This window comes from Canis lupus, chromosome 1 (assembly GCF_011100685.1).
Source record: "Canis lupus familiaris isolate Mischka breed German Shepherd chromosome 1, alternate assembly UU_Cfam_GSD_1.0, whole genome shotgun sequence".
NCBI lineage: Eukaryota > Metazoa > Chordata > Mammalia > Carnivora > Canidae > Canis > Canis lupus.
The window spans coordinates 35,917,079-35,942,797 of record NC_049222.1 but is presented as its reverse complement, the minus strand read 5'-3'; the positions used below and the strand labels follow the sequence as shown (position 1 = coordinate 35,942,797).

General features: G+C 37.9%; 1 pseudogene; it reads left to right on the top strand.

Moving 5' to 3' along the window:
• The first annotated feature begins 539 nt into the window (after positions 1–539).
• Positions 540–2,869, top strand: LOC100856481 (annotated as a pseudogene).
• Positions 2,870–25,719: the final 22,850 nt, after the last annotated feature.

Genomic DNA, 25,719 nt, shown 5'->3' with positions numbered 1-25,719 from the left:
GGGAACAACTGGAGTCGCCAAGAGAAAACCAAGAGAATTGTTATAAATGTCTGGTCTTACCCAGTCAGCAGCTAAGCTGGAAATATGCCAGTTGCTAAGAAGGTTGCTTCTCCATTCCTAAAAAAGGAAGAAAAAAAAATAGTTATGGAGACTTGTTTCGAGTTCTTGATACAGATACTTTCTACATGAAATCTTTCCTTTGGATGGCCAGGAGCAGGGAGTTGGAGGAAAAACAGTCACTTTTTAACCTGCTGTTTTTTTTCTCCTGAAGCCCAGAGGAAAAAGAAATGTTCTCATAGTGAACATCTTGTACTTCCTTTATTATAACACTCATCAGTCTTATAATTGCTTGTTCAATATCTGTCCTCCAATTAGATTATAAATTCCCTGAGAGTGACTATGGAATCTGCTACTGCATCTCTGGTCTAGAGCCCTGTTCAATGCTCAATAAACATCTTTTGATCAAAATGCTTAATAAATCACATAGAAGCTATAGCCTTCAACAGAGGTGATTGGAACTAGTAAGATTTAAATTGCAGATGAACCCACTATGGGGAGTTGAAGTTGCTATATGTACCCAAGGTAGTAAAGTATATAGTGGAATTAATTGGATGAACAGGGTGAATTTCTAGTTTTGAAGACAAAAGCAGAGAAGAATCTTGCAATTGCATTGAACCTGGTGTGATGACATTGGTAATTATTAAGAATCAAAGAAAAAAAATGCCAATTTCTCCTAGGTTTGGCTGCTTTAAAATATGTTTCATCTTGGGGTGCACGGGTGGCTCAGTTAGTTGAGCATCTGGCTCTTGATCTCAGCTCAGGTCTTGATCTCAAGGTCACGAGTTCGGGGGCCACCTCCCCCTGCCCCCCCTCCCCGCATTGGGTTCCATGCTGGATGTAGAGCCTACTTTAAAAAAAAAAGTTCCATTTATTATATAGCACATATTAGTGTTTTAGGTTCAATTTGTTTTAACAAAGAGGAGTTTTAGATTTTTTTAAAGGCAATAGTGTAAAAGTAGTCACATCTGTGGTTTAAACTATATAAATTCTACAGCACTATTACATCCTAAAGCCATCTGTGATAGTGTAACATCATTGCTGGTTTTGTTGTTGATAAAGCTCTTGAAAAATAAACTTCAAAGTTAAACATATGAAATGTCTGCAATAATGTCATAAATGCTGTATGCTTTAAAAAATTAAGTGAACAATATCATCTCATCGATACAATCTTTTTTGATGGGATGAATATCTATCTGAAGACATGATGAAAGCCTAATTGAAAAATGGTTGAAAGTGTATCTCAGTTGAACTTCAATCCTTGGAGGTACTGCCTGTTCTGAAGAAAGCTGAGAGAAATGGACTCAGAATTGTAACAGCAGATCAAGATCAAAACTGGAGAGCTATGAACATGTAACATAAAGGAGACAAATATATTCGTAATAACTTTTTAGTTAAGAAATTTTGAATAGACTACACTTGGGGAAAAATCACCTGTAGTAATATATATCTAGAAATTTAAATATTTGACTGGTTTTTAGAAAATCTACAATTTGGCAGCTTTATTGAGGTATAATGACATACAATAAACAGCACATATGTAAAGTGTACAATTTGATGAGTTTTGACATATATTTAAATCTGTGAAACCATCACCACAATCAAGTAAAGCCATTAGCCTCAAAAGTTTCCTCATGACCCTTTATATTCTCTCCCTCCTGTTCCTTCCCCCAAGCAAACTGATCTGTTTTCTTCTTTCTTTCTTTCTTTCTTTCTTTCTTTCTTTCTTTCTTTCTTTCTTTCTTTCTTTCTTTCTTTCAGTAAGCTCCATATGGGACTTGAACTGATGACCCTGAGATCAACTGTTGTATGTTCTACTGACTGAACCAGTCAGGCACTCAACTTTCTTTTTTTAATTAAAAAAACTATTTTTTAATTGTAATAAAAGAAACACACGGCATAAAATTTATTATCTTAATGATATAACAAAGATCAAAGCAGAGATTAATGAAATTGAGAATAGAAAAAAATCAGCAAAGCTATGAGTTGCTTTTTGAAAAGGTCAACAAAATTGAGAAATCCTTAGATTAAATTAACTAAGAAAAAAAGAGAAAAAACTGAACTAAAATCAGAAATGAAAGAGGGGGCATTTCTAGCAGTGCTACAGAAATAAAAAGGATTATAAGAGACTACTACAACCAATTATATGCCAACAAACAGAATAACTTAAAAGAAATGGAACAACTCCTAGAAGCAGACAACCAAGGAGACTGAATCACTTAAAGAAAGAAAGTCTGAACAGACCATAACTCCTAAGAAGATTATATCAGTAAACAAAAATCTCCCAACAGATTCCTCTGGCTCATAGATGTCTGAGCTAGAGCATCAGGAAAAGACTAAAGATTAGATTGTAAGAAAATATAGAAGCCATTTTTCAAAGACCTGAATTACAAGTATTCATCAGTTTATAAGACATGAGTCTCAAATAGCTAGTAGTCTGGTTCTCAAAAGATCTCTAAATTGTGTGCAGTTATTTGAGAAAGTGGGTCAGGACTCTGTCATGATATAGGTGGAAGGAAAAAAATCCAGCAACAATATTTTCTCTAGCAGCAAATAAGATGTGGCAATCAGAGGAAAGTGCGGTATACCAAATGGGCAATGTCAGTCAAAACACAGCATGGCACAGAATATCAGTATTACGGCCAGGCCTCAGAGACTTGGTGTACCAGCAGGTGAAAGGGCATCTTGAACTGATGTGGGATGGAAAGTAGATTCAAGTGAATGCACAGATAAAAATAATTCCAAGTGACAGGCAATGATCATTATAGCAGGTAACACATGTCTAGGTGACCAGACAAAAAAGAAGCCATAGAATTGATTATGCCTCTTTAGCCATTGTTTGGTAGTCTCATTTCCAAATCATATATAGTTTCTATAGTTTCTAAGGACAAAGACTAAAATATATACACATCCTAACAAAGAAGAGCCCAAGACCAGATGGTGTCACTGGAAAATTCTACCAAACATTTAAAGAAGAATTAACTCCAATCCTTCTCAAACTCTTGCAAAACACTGAAGAGGGAACACTTCCAAATTCGTTCTATGAGTATTAGGTTGATACCAAAGCTAGATAAAGACACTACAAGGAAACTCCAAACCAATATTCCCAATGAATTCTGTTGAAAAATCCTCAACAAAATACTAGCAAACGGAATTCAACAGAACATTGAAAGGATTGTACACCATGACCAAGTAGAATTTATTCCTAGAGGGTTCAACATATGGCAAACAAACATGCTCAATATCACTAATCATTAGAGAAATGCAAATTAAAACCGCAATGAGATATCATCACATACTCATTAGGATGACTACGAAAGAAAGAAAGAAAGAAAGAAAGAAAGAAAGAAAGAAAGAAAGAAGAAAGAAAGAAGAAAGGAAAGAAAGAAAGTCAAACAAGTGTTGACAGAGGTGTGAAGTTAGAGCATTGTTGGTGGGATTTTTAAATGTTGCAACCACCTTGGAATATAGTATGGCAGGTCCTCATACCATTTTAATTACTCATTAATTAATACCTTAAATTAACTACTAATTTAATTATTCATATTATTTTAATTTAAGTAGAACTACCATATGATTAGCAATCCCACTTCTAAATATATACCATAAAGAAATGAAAGAAGCACCATCTAAGAGATGTTTGTACATCCATCTTCACAGCGGTGCTATTCACAATAGCCAGAAGGGGAAGAAACACAAATGTCCATCGGCAGATGGCTGGATAAACAAAATGTGGTCTATACATACAAAGGAATACTATACCACCTTAAAAAGAAATTGGGATACCTGGGTGGTTCAGTTGGTTAAGAGTCTGCCTTCGGCTCAGGTCATGATCTCGGGGTACTGAGATGGAACCCTGCATTGGGCTCCCTGCTCAATGGAGAGTCTGCTTCTCCCTCTCCTCTCTGTTCCTCCCCTTTCCACTCCCTCACTTGTGCACTCATGCTCTGTCTCTGTCTCAAATAAATAAATAAAATCTTAAAAAAAGAAAAGGAAAGAAATCTTATCACATGCTACAATGTGGGTGAATCTTGAGGACATCATGCTAAGTGAAATTATCCAGTCACCAAAGGACAAATACTACATGATTTCACTTATATGAGTATCTAAAGTAGTCAGGAACATAGAGATAGAAAGTAGAATGCTGGTTGGCAGGGGTGACCTGAGGGGTAGGGTGGAGTGGTTGTTTAATGAGTATAGCATTTCAGTTCTGCAAAATGAAAAGATTCTGAGGATGTTTCACAATACTATGCACACAATTTCACAACAATGCAAATATACTTAACACTACTGAACTGTACACTTAAAAATGGTGAAGATAGTAAATTTTTTTTACCATAGTAAAATAAATTCTACAAATACATAAATAAAACTGACCATACCAAGCACTGAATGCAGAGGAACTGGAATTCTCATACATGGCTAGTGGGAATATCAAGTGGTACAACTCCTTTGGAAAGTTTCTTAAATTCCTTTGGCAGTTGCTTAAAAATTGAATATGCTCCTGTTCCACGCTAGGAAATTTACCCAAGGGAAATTAAGGACTTGCAGAAGAATATTCATAGTAGTTTTACTTGTAATAGTTAAAAGCTAGAAACAATCCAAATATGTTTCAACAGTGAATAATCAAATATCCATACAATGAAAATACTGCTTGTAAATAGGTAAACATTTTAGATATTATTTATTGAGTTTTTATCATGTATCAAGCACTATGTCCAACACCTTAAACATGTAATCACAACTCTATTTTTAAAAATATTTTATTTATTTATTCATGAGAACCACAGAGAGAAAGAAAGAGAGAGAGAGAGAGGCAGAGACACAGGCAGAGGGAGAAGCAGGCTCCATGCAGGGAGCCTGACAAGGGACTCAATCCCAGGTCTCCAGGATCAGGCCCTGGACTGAAGGTGGCACCCTAAACTGCTGAGCCACCTGGGCTGCCCTCATCAGCCTATTTTAAAGATGATGAAATGGAGTCCTGGAAAAGTTTGTAACACAGGATTACAAAGACACGCTATGCCAAAGCCAGGACTTAAACTTAGGTCTAGAGAACCATCAAAGATGGAATGCTTAGTGACTACACTGAATTTGTGAAATTCAACAGGAGTAACACACTGATTAGCTGATAGTAAACATCTCAGTTAAAGAATTCTTTATGGAAAGAAAAAAATAAAAAGCTTTCTTTCTCTGGCTGCTCACCAGTGGTGCTTCAGAAGGTAGGCTTTCAATGTAAATAGTCTATGTGTGAATTCCATGGCTACCATTTCGTAGTTGTGTGAGCTATTTCATCTCTCTGTTCCCTTATCTTTAGGATGGAGATAATAGAGTCTACCTCATTTCTTGCTTGTACTTAAAATGGTTCCTGGAATATAGTAAAACAACCATCTTTATTTAACTTCTTCAGTGTAACTGTGAATGCTTCCTATCTCTATTAAGAAGGAAAAGATTTTAGAAAAACCAAAAAACACTTCATTCAACTTAATGTATTAAAAGTGATTCTATAAAAAAAAATTAAAAAATAAAAAAATAAAAATAAAATTTAAAAAAAGTGATTCTATTATAGGAACACCTGGGTGGCTCAGTGGTATGCCGTCAGCTCAGGTCGTGATCCCAGGGTCCTGGGTTCAAGTCCCACATCAGGCTTCCCACGGGGAGCCTGTTTTCCCTCTGCCTATGTCTCTGCCTCTCTCTGTGTGTCTCTCATGAATAAATAAATAAAATCTTTTTTAAAAAGTGATTCTGTGTAATGCCCTGGGCTAGGCACTTTCGGGGAGCAAAGCTGAATCAGATGAGAGAGTCCCTGTCCTCAGGAATCCTGCAGTCTCTTAAGCAAAATTGGCTTCTTCAATATTCTTCACATTTACATGTCCATGCTTTGTGCTTGGTTGGACTTTACATTTTTGACTTTGCAACATTCTAACTTATTTTGCATTATGATATACTCTGTATAGGCCATTTCCCATTTAGGGATTCCTAAATTACCAGCCCTACTTCTTTCTTGGTGGGAAAATTTCCTGATATTAATATTTCATTTCTTTTACTGCTGAAACTTAGTGAAACCCACTAAACTAAACCAATTTTGAAATAAAATTTAAATATTTTAAGTACCATCAAATGTAACCTCTAGGTATTGTAACCTTATCCACAGAAATTGACTCACCCCTTTCATGAGAGGCAGAAGGAATCACAAGTTAGAGTAGCTTCAAGTAGACCAAGTTTTGGTACTAAGTAGATGACTTCATTTGCTTATGCTAAAAGTTAACTAATATTGATGTCAGATTGATGGAATCATTTGAAGACCAAAGCTAAATCCAGGTTCCATGTTAACATAATAAAATTTGTCTAAGTTGATCATGTGACCCCTCTATAACGTTGGTTTTAGGAGAAGACAACTAGAACAACTATGCCAGATTGTCTGGCTTAGGGGTCACCATTGTGATAGATGCTATGTGGTAGAACTGCATTGTAGGTTGAACTGAGTCCCTTAAAAGTTCATGCATTGAAATCTTAAGCCCCACTATCTCAGGATGTGCCCGTATTTGAAACAGGGATTGTTTGCATGTGCAATCAGTTAAGTTTAATCAAGGTCAGTAGGATGGGCCACTAATCCAATATGACTAGCATTCTTACAAAAAGGGGAAATTGGGGAACAGAGATTCACACACAGGGAAAACACTGTTCAGATTAGTTGGAGTTATGCTTCCATAAGCCAAGGAACTATGTCAGGTAGGAGAAAGACCCAGATCAAATACTCCCCAGGCACCTTCAGAGAGATTATAGTCCCATTGACCCCTTCATCTCAGACTTCTAGCCTCCATCTCAGACTGTCTAGCTGTGAGACAATAAATTTCTGTTGGTCAAGCCATTCAGTATCTGGTACTTTGTTACAGCATCCTAACTAATATAATTTGGGAGGGGAATTCTATTCTCTTTTTTTTTCCTCCTAGTGTTCCGCAAATGCTAGAGCTCTTCCGCAACTTGATTTTTTTGTTTGTTTGTTTAAGAATATAAAGACAAAGTAATCACTTCTCCCATGTTGCTTAAGATTTGCTACAGGAAATAAGACAGATCAACTGGGAGGGCATATTTGAATCTCAGCTCTGTCATTCATTTGTTGTGTGACTTTGGGCAGGTCATTTAGATTCTCCTGAGTTTCAGTTTCTTTATTATGACATGGAGATAATAGGATCACCTGCCACTGTTGTTGAATAATTTAGATAACGTATGTAAATTAATAGTGTGCTTTCAGGAAATGCAGCCACTATTATTACAAAACAACTACAATTTAAGGTAGAAAGATCAAGACAAAGTCAGGTGTAGCAGGTGCTTTGGGGGCTCAGAAGGGTGAGATCTCACATATGGCTGGAGAACCTGGATGTAGGGGGTGGCATTTAGGTTGGTTTTTAACTGGCTGATGGGACTCGTGAGAAGATATCCATGGTGAAATAAACAGCATGAACACACGCAATGCATCCCTAAAACACAGGCAGACGTTCAGCAAGTAGTATGGCTTAGATTGGAGGGTTGGATATGTATTTCAAATTAACTGTCTTCCTTAGAGAACATCTTTCACAACCTTGGCTTAAATGGTTTCCTACTTTGGCTTTACCCCTTTACATCATATCATCATATTTATTTCCTTTTAGCTTGTATCACAAGCTGTAATTCACCTATTTATTTATGTTTATTTGTCTATTGTCTGTAAAGGTAGAGTCTATCTCTATTTTTAAGATCTATATCCCAAGGAAATGCTCAACAAATATATGTGGAAAGAAAGGAGGGAGGGGAGAGAAAGAGACAGATTGAAAGGGTGGGAGGAAAATGAATAAATGGAACAGTAGAGGAGTCCTAGTAGATCAGGTGAAGAGGTAGTTTGGAACTACAGCATGAAGTGGCTCTTGAAAGGGGAGGCTAAAGATCCCAATGCAGACCCCTGAATCAATTTTTTTCTATCTCTCTCTATATATATCTTTTAAATATTTATTTTTTAAAAAAAGAGTTGAACACTTAACTGACTGAGCCACCTGGGTGCCCTTCTGTATCAATATCCTTTGTTTTTTTAAGATTTTATTTATTTATTCATAGAGGACACACACACACACAGAGGCAGAGACATAGGCAGAGAGAGAAGCAGGCTCCATGCAGGGAGCCCAATTTGGGACTCGATCCCAGGGCTCCAGGATCACCCCCTGGGCCGAAGGCAGGTGCTCAACCACTGAGCCACCCAGGTGTCCCAATATTCTTTTTTTTTTTTTAAGATTTTATTTATTTATTTGACAGAAAGTGAGAGACAGAGCATGAGTGGAGGGGGAGGGGCAGAGGCAGAGGGAGAAGCAGACTCCCTGCTGAGCAAGGAGCAAGATGTGGGGCTTCATCCCAGGACCCTGGGATCATGACCTGAGCAGAAGGCAGATGCTTAACAGCTGAACCACCCAGGTGTCGATGAATCAATATTCTTAGGGTAAAGATTTAGTATTTTATATATCTAACAGCCACCTCTGGTGAGTCTTATCTTCAGGCAAGTTTGGGAAATACTTAGACCATGGCTCTCAAAATACAGTGCTTACACCAGCAGCAGCACCAGCATCTGGGACTTTGTCAAAGAGGCAACTTCTCAGTCCCCACTACAGACCTCCTGATTCCGAATCTGTATTTTAACAAGATCCCAGGATAATTGAAAAGCACTTAGAATTGAAATCCTGCCTCTTACTATATCATTTAGTCTAAATCTGTTTGGGCTGCTATAATAAAAATACTATAGCCTGAGTGGCTTAAACAACATGCACTTACTTCTTGTAGTTTCAGAGTCTGAAAAGGCCAAGATCGAGGTGTCGGCAGATTCACTATCTGGTTCACAGACAGTTGTCTTCTTGCTGTGTTTTCACATGGCAGAAGGGGAAAGGGAGCTCTCTGGGGCCTTTTCTATAAGGGTATTAATCCCATTCATGACCTACTTGCCTCCCCAAAACTCCACTTCCAAATATCATCACATCTGGGATTGAAGCTGAAACTTTGTCAGGTATTTCTGCTGTAAGTATCCTTGCTGTAAACATCTTCAATATAAGCATTTTCACTGCATAACTAATTGGCTATAAGGCAATTTTGCTGTAAATGATAAAAAAATAATAACATCGATATTATCAATTCTCCGTTAATGCAGAGATCCATTTTTATATTGTATTATATATATTATATAAATCTTGGCCTTCATAATGGTCTACACAGTAGCACAGAGTTTTAACCCCCATTTCCCATGGGATTTTGGAACATCTATGAATGGGCATGTAACAATACGTCAAAAACAAACAACAGTGTGAAAGGCTTTCATAGGTCAATACAAAGCACATCTACAAATATGCATGCCAGTATTTAGAGACTGATACTTCTCTTAACGAAGGAAGAAATTTGTGAGAAAAGAGAAAGTATGAGGCTGAACACAGATGAATCAACAAGAATAAAAGTATAATGCTATGAATGAAAGATTTGTTTTTTTTGGGGGGGGGTTAAATTAAAGATTGAAGACAAGTAATTAGGTACAATTCACAAAATAAAATCAGTTATTTGGGCAGTATTGCCATGAATCTGTGCTATATATTTCGGATATATTCCAATGTTTTGCATTTTGCAATACAGTCTTTAAAATTTTGTCATTCATTTTTCATGTTTCATTATATCCTTTTTAATGAAAGTCCCTCTTTTATTTTGCATGATTTTGTCTTTTATGACAAAGTTGCCTGACAACCAATTAGTTATGTAGCAAAAACATTTGAGGCAAAGATGCTTACGGCAAGACTACCCCAAACCAGTTTCAACATAGGAATTTTAGGTGACACAGTCTATAGCACATTCTTCAATGTCCACTTACTGCTTTGTTTCCTCCAGGTCTCAGTAGAGATTTGGGCTAAATGTACTTTGAAGTGATTGGAGTCTTAGAACAGAAATCCCAAATATAAATATTCCCACTCTATTTGGTGCCTATAGATAGATCTCAGCCTCAACCATGAGAGTTACTTAAAATTGCAACACACAAGTAGCCTATTAAACAGCAGTTATTCTGGGACATTCCAGTCTGAAGCCAAAAATGACCTCCCACCCGGACTCAAAGAACTCAAATGAAAACACCAGTGACAGTAAATCACCACAATTAGAAAAAAAGACAATGCAGGAAAAACAGACAGAAATAAACTCGGAGAAATAATCTGTCCATTTAGAAAAATCCTAAAGTCTGTGAGGAAGTTCTAAAAGAGTAGGGAACAGACCAAAATCCTTTAATGAATCATGGAATCTGTAAACTGGTATCAGATGTTCTCCAGTCATAGAGCCACAGGGAGCGCTAGCAACATTTGAAATTCTTCCAAATAAGATAGCCCCGGCCAAAAGCTATTCTCTTAAAGACAACAATTTCCTCTTACCTGATTGTCTATATGTTTAGAATGAACTGTTGTCAGAACTGAAGTGCATTTGTACACCTAAGACTAGAAGGATTGTGGAGGTTTCTTTAAACACACACACACACACACACACACACACACACACACACACCACATTTTTCCTGAGTCAGACTTTCCAGTGTATCAGTTGGAGAAAAGGGTAGTATAAATCCAAGAAGAGAAGTTGCCTGTGGTTTCCTTTGGTGGTCAGTGCTGCTCCTCTGTCATATGCACGAAAGGAGATGCCAAATATCCCACAAGAGAATTTTCCAGAAGGTGTAGAGATGGTCTTTACCCAGCCTCTGAGCTCTCAGACATACATAGAAAAAGTAACTAACTACTTCAAGCTGAATTTTTGGATTCCAGAAACTTGAAGAATAAATAGTATAGAATTATAGATTCTTGGCAAAAACTCTTAGTAGAATGCTAACTTCAAGAGTTATTTGTGTGTCAATATATTCATCTCCTCCACTCCAAGAATGGGGGTGGCAGGCCCCATGGACCACCGCCAGCTCCCCTGAGCTAGTCATCTCAGGTGGTGAGCAGCTGACTAAGTTTACCCCAGTGTGCCACATAATATTGTTCTTTGTGTGTGATGAGTTGTGAAAAGACTGGGAAGCACTGGTGTGAATTACACCCAGGCTGTAGGCTTTCCAAATGTATGACTAGATTGATGATTTTAGGTGGCACAGGCATGCCATTAAAAACACTAGATTGCTTAGTGAGAAAAAATTATCCTATTCAATTTTTGTTTAATCTTTCTGACTAGAGAAATATAAATGATCAGTTTGGTTTTATCTTCAACTATTAATCTTCCATTTAACAAAGAGATCACAGATACAGAGCTTTGGCTGTGCAAACTCTAGTTAGGATTTAATAACATCATTTTGTTTTTATTATATTTCCTTTTGGCCTCTGACTCTTTTTCATTTATTGTACTGATTTCAATTTTCATTCTAAAATAAACTTGTCTGGACAAGAAAAAAAATTGATGCAAAGAAAATATTGAACAATGAATGGTACAAGTTGTACCTTTCCAATAGGGCAAAAATTGTGAAGAAGAACTTTACTCAAATGACTAAAGTTCCAAAAAAAAAAAAAACCATCCATTGGGTCACTTGAATTCACTCTCCAATATCTCTGATAAATAATTTAAAACCCTTCTAGATATAGCAAATATTATCAGTGCAATTCATTCCACTTACACACATTCAGCTGTTAAAATTTTAACACTTTGAGTTGAAATATGTTTCTCAGGACTTTCCTATCCATAATTCTAATTAAATATTTGAAGATACTTCCCTTTCTTTAGTTTACTCCCCATACTTTTAACACCCTTCTTCTCCTGCAACATGTACACACCAGACCTTCTTTCTTCAAGTCATACTCTTTCATTTCTTCCCCCTTGACACCGTTCTGGTCACACTCCCCACCCACTCCCTGCACCCCCCTTGCCGCCAGCAATTCTTCTCTGGGTTTGTTCTAAATTATTAGTGTCTCCCTTAAACTGAATCAATAAAAAGTTTGGTTGCATGTAGCAAAAACAGAAACAAAAACAAAACAAAACAAAAAACCCAGTTAGCTTAGTCAAAAAGACTTTATTGGCTCCTGTAATTTAAAAAAATTCCAGATTAGGGGCATCTGGGTGACTCAGTGGTTGGGTGTCTGCCTTTGGCTCAGGTCCTGGGACTGAGTCCTGCATCAGGCTCCTCGCAGGGAGCCTGCTTCTCCCTCTGCCTATGTCTCTGCCTCCCTCTGTGTGTCTCTCATGAATAAATAAAATCTTAAAAAAAAAAAAAAAAGCTCCAGAGTTAGTTTCATTAAAGGCATGGTTTGAAACAGGAGCTCGCAGAAGATCACCAGAATCAGAATTCACTGTCTCTCACATTTCAAGGCCCCATTTCTCCAAGAAAGAAATCTAGGGAGTCTTTTCCCTCAGAATAGCAAAAAGGTTAAAAAGTACAGCCTTACATTTTTGTAATCTGAAGTCTAGTAGGGCAGAGTGGGAATCTTTCAGCAATCCAGAAAAGTCTCCTGGTATCTTAGCAGCTCTGAATGTGTTGCATGCGGTCTTCTGAGGCAACCACTATCACCAAAAGAGTGTAATATACTACTCAGTCAGAAGTAAGAAATAAAGACAACTTTACTGGAAGTGCATGGCCTTAGATGAGGAAAAAGTTGATGTCTCAGAGGGAAACCAAACTGTATTTACTTGAAAAACTCATATTGTGTGTCCAGATATGAACTCAGTTCTCTGGGTAAGGTAAAACCAGTAAATACAGTAGGACAGTTGCCTCCTTTATCATGAACTTCAAATGTCAATATAGGAGTGAGTGAGAGAGTGTTTTTCATTCTGAAACAATACCAGGGTCTATGATTTCTCTGTGTTGGTGACCCATGCATGTTGGGAGAAAGAGAAAGCATGGTATCAATATATGACAGTGTTCTTTGGTTTCCAGACCAAGGCATATAATTAACATGAGTGGTGAGAAGAACAAGAAGAAAAAAAAGAAGGAGGTGGGGGAGACTATTCTAGTATTAGACACCCTGAGAGCAACCAGGTGTGGGTACTGACAGCAGGAGAGGTGAAAGAAAAACCATAGTAAGTGGTGACTATAACTCAAAAAACAGAGTAGAATTGCCAAGAACAAATTTCCCAATTTCAAAACTCAGTATGGAACTACAGTAATCAAGACAGTGTGTTATTAATATAAAAAACATATCAATTGATGGAACAGAATTTAGAGTCTAGAAATATTTATGGTCAAGTGATTTTTGGAAAAGAGTCAAGAAAATTCAATGTGAATTATCTTTTCCACAAATAGTCTTAGAGTAATTCGATATTCACATGCAGAAAGATGAATTTAGAGCTTCACCTCACATTGTATACACAAAAATAATTCAAAATAGATCACAGAGCAAGTTGTAAAAGGATGCTAAATTAGACTGCATCAAAATTAAAACCTTTTGTACTTCAAAAGATGCCATTCAAAAAATGAAAGGATAAGTGGTAGAGACTGTTTGTCAATCATATATCTGATAAAGGAGTAGTAGCTAGAATATATAAAGAACTCTTTCAAATCAATAATAAGACAACTGGATTTTAAAAAGAGATAAAAGTGGTGCCTGGGTGGCTTAGTTGATTAAGCATCTGGCTTCAGCTTGGGTCATGATCCCAAGGTCCTGGGATAGAGTCCTGCATTAGGCTCCCTGCGCTGTGGGGAGCTTGCTTCTCTCTCTCCCTCTGTCTGCCACTCTCCCTGCTTGTGTTCTCTGTCTCTGTGTCTCTGTTTGTCAAATAAATGAATAAAATCTTTAAAGAGAGAGAGAAAAGGCTTGATGAACATTTCACCAAAGAAGATATACCAGTAGCTAAAAAAGCACATGAAAAGATATCTAACATCATTAGTTATTAGGAAAATGCAAATTAATACCTATTAAAAGTGGCTATATTAAAAAAGTCAAACAATACCAAGTGTTAGCAATGATGTGAGCAAACTGGAAACTATATTTTGCTGGTGGGAATTCAAAATGGCATGATCACTTTAGAGAATTTGACAGACTCTTAAAATGTTAAACATAAATTTCCCATGTCGTACAGCAATTTCACTTCTAGGTATCTACCCAAGAGAAATGAAAACATATGTCCTGCAAAGACTTGCACATAAATATTCACAGTACCACCATCCATAATAAACAAAAAGTGGAAACCATTCAAACTTCCATCAAGCAGTGAAGGGATAAATAAAATGTGGTATATCCACACAATGGAAGCCTATTATGCAATAAAAAGGAACAAATTGCAAATACATGCTGCAACATCGATGAGCCTCAAAACCATTATGCTAAGTAACAAAAAGATCATATAATTCTATTTCTATGAAATGTCCAGATAGGCAAATCTATAGATTCAGAAAATAGATTAGTGGGTATTAGAACTGGAGGTCAGAATGGAAATTGTCTGCAAATGGGCACAAGGGATCGATTTGAACTGATGGAAATGTTCTAAAATTGGAATGTGATGATAGCTATACAGCTCCATATATTAACAATCATTGAATTGTACACTTAAAATAGGTGGATTTTATATGTAAATTATCTCTCAGTAGGTTAAATAAACAAATAAAACAATACTCAAAGCAACCCAGAAACAAATTTTATAGTAAAGAGAATATAATTATATTATATGTGGTGAAACTATGAATAATGTTTATATTTTTATGCATTTTCCAGTTTTTAAATCAGGAGAAAATTTGAAAAATTGTACTCTGAAAGGAATCAAACAACATCACTATATGATGGAGCAGCAGAGAGTTATGTAAAGTCACCTTGACAAAAAGACAAAAGCGCTCTCGGGCCTGCAAGATTTGGCAGTAGCCTGATTACAGTTAATAACACACCTAAAGAAAGATGAATCAATCAGCAGAGAACATCGATCAATAAAGAAAGCAAAGAAAAAGGACAGTCACAGAGGCAAGTGTTGCAGGGCCTAACCAATACCATGCAGTGAGGCTGAAGGCTAGTCCCAGAGTGGGTGTGCCCACGCTATGATAGAGATGGATGCTGTACATCTCACAGGACTTCAGAGCACTAGACAATTTAAGTTACAGTCTAATGGATTTGTCTTGTTTTAACTGCATGCTCACAATATAACATTTTTATAAATTTTTTCCCACTAATCTTGTGTACAGAGAAAGCCCATTCATATTGATAGATTATGAATTCACACACATTTGGGTTATTTGGGTTATATGCTTTGGACTCCTAAGGTCTACTTCAGTGTGAGTCAGCTTTTCCAAGTAGAATCAACTTTAGAGTGGCAGCAAGAGGAAAATGATGTACCTGGAAAGCTGAGGAAGACTCTGGACTGTGGCAAATTCTTCAGGATAAATGCCACCTCTTGGAAGCCAGCCAGTCAACTGACCTTGCTCAGTGACATCTCAACCTTGACAAGAGCTTCTCATTCAGCCTTCAATATCAAGAAATGCAAGACACAAGATATATTTAAATTATTGTATGTTCAGCATATTTTTTTAAGAAACCACTTATAGGAAGAATATAAATTATTTAAATCTTGTACTTACTGACTCCAGATCCATCCAGCCATAGCAACTATAATTCCAGCACTAGCTGTTTCAATTCCACCTTACTCATAAAACCGGTCCTGGTTAAATAGAGAGCTTCCTTCCAACAACTTTTGCTGGTGGTGGTGCTCCACCATCAAGAATTTGTGGCTGTGTCAAAGCCTCTGGGGGACCATGTGTCTGTCTCTGGGGACAATGGAGCTTATTTGTTTGAGCACTGAGCAATAGTATCCCACAACATATAGGTACTTTTCATGACTGACCTGTGTCCTGGTTCATAACTTCTACTCTCATTCCTATATGGAACTTTGGGCCAAGCACCTCTATCTCAGTCCTGCCTGTCCTCAACCTCCTTTCACACTATCCCATGCTAATTGGACCCTGATAGTGTCCCTGCCTTGACATGGATGGACATTTTGATTTTGGCACTCTCTCAATGCTCTAAAGCATCTTTTCTTAGGAGAGTGGTTCTCAACTTTATAGCTATAATACTACTTATTCAATTCTGATATTAATCACTTACAGTTAGCATCAGACTCCACAGGGAAGTCCCCAATAAGACTGCCCTCACTTCAGACCAGCTGCACGTTCAGAGTCCCCAGGTCATCTGCACTTCTGCTCAACTAGTTGCAAATTTTGGAGGTTGTACCCCCTTTCAGGTTTGATAATTTTCTAGAATGACTTACAGAACTCAGGAAAGTACTATACATATGACTGTCAGTTTTATTGCAAAGGATACAAATCTTTAATGAAGAGTCACATAGAGTAAGACCTGGGAGGTCCCACATACACAGTTTCCATGTCTTCTCCCCATGGGATCAGGACCCATCATCCTCCTAGCACATCAATGTGTTCACCAAGCCGCGGTGTCCAGAGTTTTCATTGAAGTTTCATTATGTAAGCATAAATGATTGAATCATTGGCTACATGACTGAACTCAATCTCTAGCCTTTCTTCCCTCCTTGGAAGTTGAAAGTTTGTGCTTTTGCACTACTAGGTATCCACTCCAAAGACACAAATGTAGTGATCCGAAAGAGCACTTGCACCCCAATGTTCCTAGCAGCAGTGGAGAAAGGGAAACCCTCCTGCACTGTTGGTGGGAATGTGAACTGGTACAGCCACTCTGGAAAACTGTGTGGAAGTTCCTCAAAGAGTTAAAAATAGAGCTACCCTACGACCCAGCAATTGCACTGCTGGGGATTTGCCCCAAAGATACAGATCCAGTGAAATGGCAGAACACCTGCACCCCAATGTTTACTCAATGTTTCTAGCAGCAATGTCCACAATAGCCAAACTGTGGAAGGAGTCTTGGTGTCCATCGACAGATGAATGGATAAAGAAGTTGTGGTCTATGTATACAATGGAGTATTAGCCATTAGAAAGAACAAATACCCACCATTTGCTTCAACGTGGATGGAACTGGAGGGTGTTATGCTGAGTGAAATAAGTCAATTGGAGAAGGACAAACATTATATGGTCTCACTCATTTGGGGAATATAAAGAATAGTGAAAGGGAATAAAGGGGAAAGGAGAGAAAATGAGTGGGAAATATCAGAGAGGGTGACGGAACATGAGAGACTCCTAACTCTGGGAAACAAACAAGGGGTAGTGGAAGGGAAGGTGGGCGGGGGGCTGGGGTGACTGGGTGATGGGCACTGAGGGGGGCACTTGACGGGATGAGCACTGGGTGTCATACTCTATGTTGGCAAATCAAACTCCAACAAAAAAATATACAAAAAAAAAAAAAAGACTGATGAATCATTGAGCTCTATCTCTGAAACTAATAATACACTATATATTAATTGAATTTAAATAAAAATGTGTTTTTAAAAAAGATAACAGCTTCCTCTTTTATGAGAGAGATTGATTCATCAGTTAAGGATAATAATGACAGAACTTTCAATGTCTGAAATACAGATTGGTCTAAAGTGGCTGTTATTAGGGTTCTCCAGAGAAACAGAACCAATTATGGAGAGAGAATGAGAGCAGAAGAGGAAGAGGGGAAGTAGCAGGAGGGAGGAAGTTTAGAAGGAAATGGCTCACTTTAGTATGGAGGTTGACAAATCTCAAGATCTGCAGCTGGCAAGCTAGAGAAGCAATAGTGTAAAGTCCAAAAGACAGCAGACTCCAGACTCAAAGAGTTGATTTGGGGCTGGCTGGCTGGCTTAGGAGGTAGAATGTAGGACTCTTGATCTCAGGATCATGAGTTCAAGCCCCACACTGGGTGTAGAGTCTACTTAACATTAAAAAAAATTTTTTTAAGTTGATTTTTTCAATTCAAGTCTAAGATTAGGGCAGATGTGGGGGTGAGGGAATAGAAAGTGACTGCAAATGAATATGGGATTTCTTTTTGGAGTTATGAAAATATTCTGGAATTAGTGATGATGGTTGCACAACTTTGTGAACATACTAAAAACCACTGAACTGTAGTTTATTTTTATTTTTTTAAACATTTATTTATTTATTTATTTATTTATTTATTTATTTATGAGAGAGAGAGAGAGAGAGAGAGGCAGAGACACAGGAGGAGGGAGAAGCAGGCTCCATGCCGGGAGCCCCACGTGGGACTCGATCCCGGGACTCCAGGATCATGCCCTGGGCCAAAGGCAGGCGCTAAACCGCTGAGCCACCCAGGGATACCCTAAATTGTAGTTTATGAACAAGCAAGTTGGATGATATATGAATTATATCTCAATAATACTGCTGTTAAAAAATAATAGGTAGAAGAGCATGACAGCCATTTAAAAAATAAAATGATGGAGATTGAGAAACAAACAAAAACAAAAACAAAAAAGAAAGTTTGTGCTAATATCATTATGGCTCAAGACGGAGTCTTCTAATCTAATGGTTGGTCTTTCAGGCAGGACCAGCCCCCAGTCTGAGTCATCTACTTAGCATAAACTCAGGTATGGTCCTAGGGCCCACTACCAAAAACAAAGACACTCCTAACGCTGGGGAATTCCAAGAATTTGGAGTTTCCCTCCTCCTCAAGAACCAGGGAGAAATGCCAATCAAATTATTTATTATATAACACTTGCATAATGCAATCACTCAGGAAATTCTTTAAAATATTCATTCCCGGGGCTCCTAGGTGGCTCAGTCAGTTAAAGGTCCAGCTCCTGATTTGCTCAGGTCATGATCTCAGTGTCATGAGATACCGCCATGCGAAGGGCTTCACTTCCTGAGAGTCCCCTTGAGATTCTTCCTCTCCCTCTTCTCCCTCCCCGCACCCCTGCTCACATGTGTACCATGGGTGCATACGTGCTCTCTATCTCTCAAATAAATAAATAAATAAAGTCTTAAAAATAAAAAAGTTCATGCCTGGATCCCACCAAGAACTAACTGGTCTGCAGTGCAACCTGGATATAAGAATTTTTAAAATTTCCTCCAGGTAATTCTAACATATAAAAGCTATGCTTCTGGCCTTGTTTTATCCTCTTAGTTTGAACTTCTAGGATATGTGTGTCCCTCCGAATTAGACTGGAACTGCTGGTCTGGTTAATGGAGCTGCCAACAAGCTACTTGGCCGGAGCCTGACTTCTTATGATCTATCTTAGGTTTAGGATCACTGTGGTATACAACTCAGAGTGGACCCATTCACAGGATAGTCTATGTGAATAATGTCCTAGATGTATGCAATGTACATACTGCACTATACAGGGTAGACATGTCTTAATCTAGTCACCACACACTAAATTAGCATCAAGCAAATTTACTCAACAACCACCTTAGCGGATTTATAGATATTTCTGACATATTTAACTTTAACAGAAATATTTTCACATCTTCATCAGCTTTAAATTTTTATTTCAAACTTTTAAAAAAGATTTTATTTATTTATTCACGAGAGACAGAGACAGAGAGAGATAGAGAAAAAGAGAGAGGCAGAGACACAGGCAGAGGGAGAAGCAGGCTCCATGCAGGGGTCTGATGTGGGTCTCGATTCCAGGACTCCAGGACCACGCCCTGGGCTGAAGGCAGGCACTAAACTGCAGAGCCACCCAGGAATCTCTCTTTATTTCAAATTTAAAACCATCTAAAAGGAATCAGAATTTACCTAAAATGATCCTGTATTCTAAGAAAAAAAGTATGATGGATTCTCACAGAACATGCTGAAATTTTGAGAAATTGAATTTTTTTTAATTTACAAAATTCCCATAAATGTGATAGATCAGAATATTCTATAAATCAGCTTTTGGAAAACTGGCCTTCAACAAATTGGAATTCTGCAAGTGATATTCTTGGCTTCTGCTTATGATTAGCTTCCATTATGTAAAAAAAATTTGCTTATGTGAGAAATTTTAAACTGGTATTTCCCATCAAGATTTCCTTGTATAGCATGTGATTAAGAGACTGCATTTTGAAAGTGTTTAAAATAAAAAAGGCAGGAGTAGAGAGAAGAAAACTATGAACCACTTCTGACCAGCCAAGGTTTTTCCCAAGAACCTGGGAGAAATTCCAACAATGAACCAAGAAATTTGTACAGCAAATTGAATTCTATCCAGCAAATAGATAAAAAAAGGAGTAGGACTTTTAACTATGTTGGTGTAAGAGGTTGTATTTGACATGAAGGCCCTGATAGTACATTTCCTGAATAAAAATAGTGATTGCCTTTATGCACATTATATTTCCAAAGTCAGGTTAAGTTATAATGTGGGCAATTTTTTGTCCATCCACTTAAGGTTAGAATTTTTCAGAAAATTCTTTCCATCTTAGAGTGGAATAGGAAATAAATTTTAGCAAACTTCATTTTCTGCCATCATGAAGGGAAGGAGACTCAAATTTGTGATAATGATTGCATTTTAAGTTATCTAGGAAAAGCGCTAGTGAGACAAGAATTGCCTTCTAAAAATAAACCAGAAGCAACCAAATAGAAACTTCTCGAGCACCCGCTTTGAAAGTGTTCACTCTGAATTCTAAACCTCTAGTTTTCAGGTTCTTTGTAAGGTTGTTGTTGAGCTAACCAACCCTGTGGACGGACACTGTAGGACTCAATGAGAATCCTAATAAATATGTAGCTATGGTTGGAAAAATAAGTAAAATTTCCCAACTCATGCCACAAACCACAATTATCTCATACTATTAGAGTATCTGGAAACAGAGTCAAAGTTAAATGTTCCAAGCAATTGGTTTTTTTCAAAGACTCATTCAAATGGGCTAAAGGTGCATATTAGTTTGGCTTTTAAACCTCCTGCTCCTTTTTAAGAGGATAAATAATTACAGTGATTTATCTTTGAAATGTGCAGCTCGGAGTTGGATGTGGAGAAGTCACATAATGGTGTCAGTGCTTCAGCCTCAAGTAAATAAAATGGTGAAATATATTTAGCACACGATAATACAAAGCACTGAGAAACAGAGATAAAAGAAGAAACTGTCTTTGCATGATTAAAGAACTTTACAAAATACTGAGATTTTACAAAAAAGAAATAATTGTAGAAAATAGAAACAGTGGGGGAAAAATAACAGAAAGTCTTCCAAGCTCCAAATTTCCACCCTAATTCTATCCCCCAAAAGGCAGGTCAGTTTCTCAGGCCTTTTGCCTGGATTTCTTCTTTCCAACTTCTCAGGCTCTGTCCATATGGTAATAGTGCTTAATTCTAGATGCAATGCAGCACTTGCTTAGATCTCTAAAGCCTTTCAAGGCTAATGTGAATATTCAAGCTAGTGGTGGCTTCCATTACCTTTCCAGATGCCAGTGAGAGGCACTTTGGCAGGACTGTGGTGCCATAAAGGAGATTTTACCCTCCAAGAAAGGCTGTTTGCCAGTTTTCTCTTTCTCTTAACAGAGACTAGGTTTGCACACAAATATTAATTTGTTTCACAGGATTCGAAAGGTCCAATCTATCAAACAAATGACTTTTTCACTGACTTTGCCAGCGAATGCAAACAAAAAGCAGCCCAATAGTTTATGTGCTGGAAATAGTCTTGGATGTGTTGATGCGCAGAATCTTGGCCTGCCCCAACTCTTGCCTGAACCTCTCCCCAAGCCCCATTCCTGCCACCTGAAACTGCTCTTGTGTTGGTCATCACTGTGGCCTCCTAGTTTCTAGATCCAAGTGACCATATATCAATTCATGTCTTATATTCCAGATCACAGAAAGTTGATGCTGTTTACCAGTTGATCAATAGAAGACATTGATAATGTTTTGCTTTTTCTTCAGCATCTCTGACTACTCCCTCATAGTCTTCATGAGGAAGGTCTCTTTCTCTATGGATTACTTAAATATGAGCTTTCTGCAGAAATCCATCAGGGACTCTCTTCTTACTCATCTCCTTACTCTTGTGTAATTTTATTTATTCCTTTGCTTTCATTGTCACCTTTAGGTTGATGACTCCCATCTGGTATATCTAGCCTCTCTCCTGAACTTTTTTCTTTTTTAAAGATTTATTGATTTATTTGAGAGAGAGAAAGAGTGCATACTTGCATGGGGGTAAGGAGTGAAGGGGTCAGAGGGGGAAGGAGAAGAGGAGGGAAAGAATTCCAAGCAGACTCCAAGTTAAGTGTGGAGCCCAGTGTGGGGCTGGATCTCATGACCTATGAGATCATGACTTGAGCCATAACCAAGAATCAGATTCTCAACCAACTGAGCCACCCATTTCCCTCCTCAGTTTTAATCTCATATAACTGAGAGTCCTTGGGGAGGCAGAGTATGGAGGGATCCAGAAAGGAGGAACACATAAATGAGACCAGAGCCTTCAGTTTCAGAAACTCTGTTGCTCCTTTAGTGTCCTAAAGAAACTTAAAAAGAAAAAAAAAATTATGTAGAGGCTGCTATCTGCTTTTCCTGGCATCTTAATGTTGGTATCATTGGCTATAATTTCACTTAGAACCAAAAAAAATCAAGCATCTGACCATGTTTTTTCTATATTAATATTCAGGTAGACAGGTTGGAAATTTGACAATTCTCTTAAACTCTATTTCAGTATTTCAGGGCAAGACAGAGAGGACACATGATGAAAAGAAAGAGCTAAAATGTCAGTATAGAGCAATGGTCAGGGACTTCTTTCTTGTATTTCTTATACTAATATGATATTTATACTGATTTGTGCTACTATCAGGTAGGACTAGTGGAGTTCCTAGGTAACAGTCTATTTCAGTCTTCATGGGCATTTAAAGTTCGGTAGTCCTGAGTTGGGATGGTGGTTTTGCTTTACTAAGATAAGACCTCAGGAAAAAGCTCTTTTTAGCTTTCTTTTCTTCCAACCCCAGTATGTGGCCTCTTTCCTGTGATCCAGTATGACCACTCATCTTATCCATGTACACAGGAGCAGACAAAGGGGATGTCACACAGTCCTTTAAGGATGTCTTCTTGGAAGTTTTCCAGTAGCACTTCTACCTATGTCACTGGCTTTTACACACATTGCTGCTTGCTGGTAAGAGAAAAGCTGTACAATGTGGTCTTTACTCCAGGCAGCTCTGTGTCCCTGTCCAACATTGTGCTTCAATTACTTTGGATGAATCGGAGAATAGATAGGGGAAGGTGGGTAACCAGAAGTCTCAACCATATTCTGTTCAAACAATGAATAAAACCAGGAGAAAATATCTAGATTTATTTGATGACAACAGGTGATGGAAATTCTACTTCTTTATGAAGATTTTGTAGAGAAAAAAAGATATCTGTATGGAAAAAAAATCAATGAACTTGCAGAGTTCTTTTCAGGGGTACTCATGCTCACTCAGCTCAGGTGCATCACAGGATAGATGGGCTTTGGGGCCCACAGGCCATTTTCCTGAGAGGTGGTAGGCAGGGAGCCATTATCCCAGAAGCTTGGAAAGCCATAGAGCCATATGTTGCCAAGTCCTGGAGGGTGGACTTGTCTGAGCGGCTGCCAGCTTGGGAGTGTTCCCCACAGAAGTGCCTCTGTTGTTTTGTGCAGTTCATCTCTCAGCATTGAAATGATGACTCCCACCACTTCTCTTGAATTTACTGACTCCTATGTGGGAATTTTTCTCCCTGCTAGTTAACTTAAATATTCCTTTGTTCAGAATCTTTCCTCTTCCTGTGTTCTTGTCCCTTCAACACGACCACAACCACAAGAATGTGATCTTTGCATACAACATTCACCCACTCCAGAAAAACAGCTTCAATAGACCATTCCTAGTACTTAAGGAGATTTTTGCTTATTTCGTCTTCCTTCTTTGTCTAGCAAAGCTACCTTCATTGAGTGGTATACCTTTCATGGCTTTTGTAGCATTTCCAAGTTGTGGTGAGCATTAGATTATAGGGGTTAAAAAAAGAAGGAAACAACAAACTTACCTTTCCATGAACTCAAAGGCTGCAGAGTAACCCATCATATTTGAAATACTGATGTTCTGAGACATAAAATAATGTTGGATAAATATTTCACAGTACAAATAATGTAATTTCCTAATTGTGCTTTAGAAATGCTTTGCTCTTACTCTAAGAGACTCATGTCTGCTTTTCTAATCTAGGTATCAATCTATACATGGGCAATGTAGTAGGACATTGTGAAGGGATGGCCTGAATGCTGCCTGTATACCCCCAGAGAACTGAGGTAGTGATAACTCCTGGATCCTACCAGGGTAATGTTTATCTTACCCTCCAGCACACCTAAGTGCCAAGACTTGCACTGGCAATGTCTCAATAAAGTAACATAGAATGTAAAAACAGAAAGAGGAGAGATCTTTCTCCATCCCCATGTAAACTGATGGAGGCATTGTGAAAAAAGCAAAGCTTTAGAGACAGATACACCAGCCTGGACTCAGATTCCAGATCTTCACTTGGTTATACTTAGAGCAAGTTACTTAACTCCTTTTTTTTTTTTTTTAATTTATTTATGATAGTTACAGAGAGAGAGAGAGAGAGGCAGAGACACAGGCAGAGGGAGAAGCAGGCTCCATGCACCGGGAGCCCGATGTGGGATTCGATCCCGGGTCTCCAGGATCGCGCCCTGGGCCAAAGGCAGGCGCCAAACCGCTGCGCCACCCAGGGATCCCACTTAACTCCTTTTATAAGAAGGCAATAAGCAATAAATGTCAGCATGGGTTCATTTACTACATCTTAGGTCAAACTAATATAATTGTATTTTTTAATAAGGTCACTACACTACACATAGACAGAATGCACTTTAATTTCAGCACACTATTAGAAAAAAACTCAAGATACGCTTGTGGTCACAATGAACAAATGCAAACTGGATAGTCATTAAACATAAGTTTGGAGCTGGCTGAACAACAACATACAAAAAGTATGTATTAATGTATCAATTCCACCTGAAAAAAAGTATCTCTAAGAGCAGGAAAGTCTTAGCCCCTGTTGTATTCAAGATTTTATCATTGGCTTGAATAAAAATGTATTAAAAACTTGGGTAGCTTAAAAGTTGGAGGGAAAGTGAATGCTTTGAGGAGAATCAAAGTTCAGAAATGATCTCAATAACCTAAAAGAATAGCTGAAATAAAGGCTATTAACAGCTGTGTTGAATTCAGCATTTAGAGTCATAGTTACCTGGGATATGGATATGGTGCGGGGTTGGGGATAATGTCAGGTCAGTATGACCAGTGGAAGTACACAGGACCCTCTTGGCCGGTCTGCATGGAGAGAGTTAGGGAGAAGAGATGACCAACTTGAAAGGGGTTCCATTGGCCAAATCCGGGAAATTTTGAACAGCCAAATTTTAATGACTGTATGGATTATAACCAATTGAATAAAATAGGAATCTCTGAGCTTATATTGAGTAATTGAATTACTATGTGATGGAGAAGAGAAACGTCTATCTTACAGTAGAACACTAACTAAGAAACATAAAAGGAATGATGGACATAGAAAAAAACACCATTTGGCAAAAATCATAGTTATAATTGATTCAAATACAAATTATCAATGGAAGTTAATACTAGTGAGTGGAAGCACAAAATATTCAGTAATTAGCTTCACAGTTGAGAAAAACCTGGCCAAGATAATTTTATCTAAGTTTAAAAGTCAATATCACCAGAAATAGGACAAACTGACAGAGTGGGGAGTCTGAGTAAAGGGTGCACTGTTTCTACAGCTTTTCAGAAAGTTTTAAATAATTTCAAATAAAAGTTTTTATTTTTACTTTTTTAAAGATTTCGTTTATTTATTCATGAGAGACACAGAGTGGGAGAGAGGCAGAGACACAGGCAGAGGGAGAAGCAGGCTCCA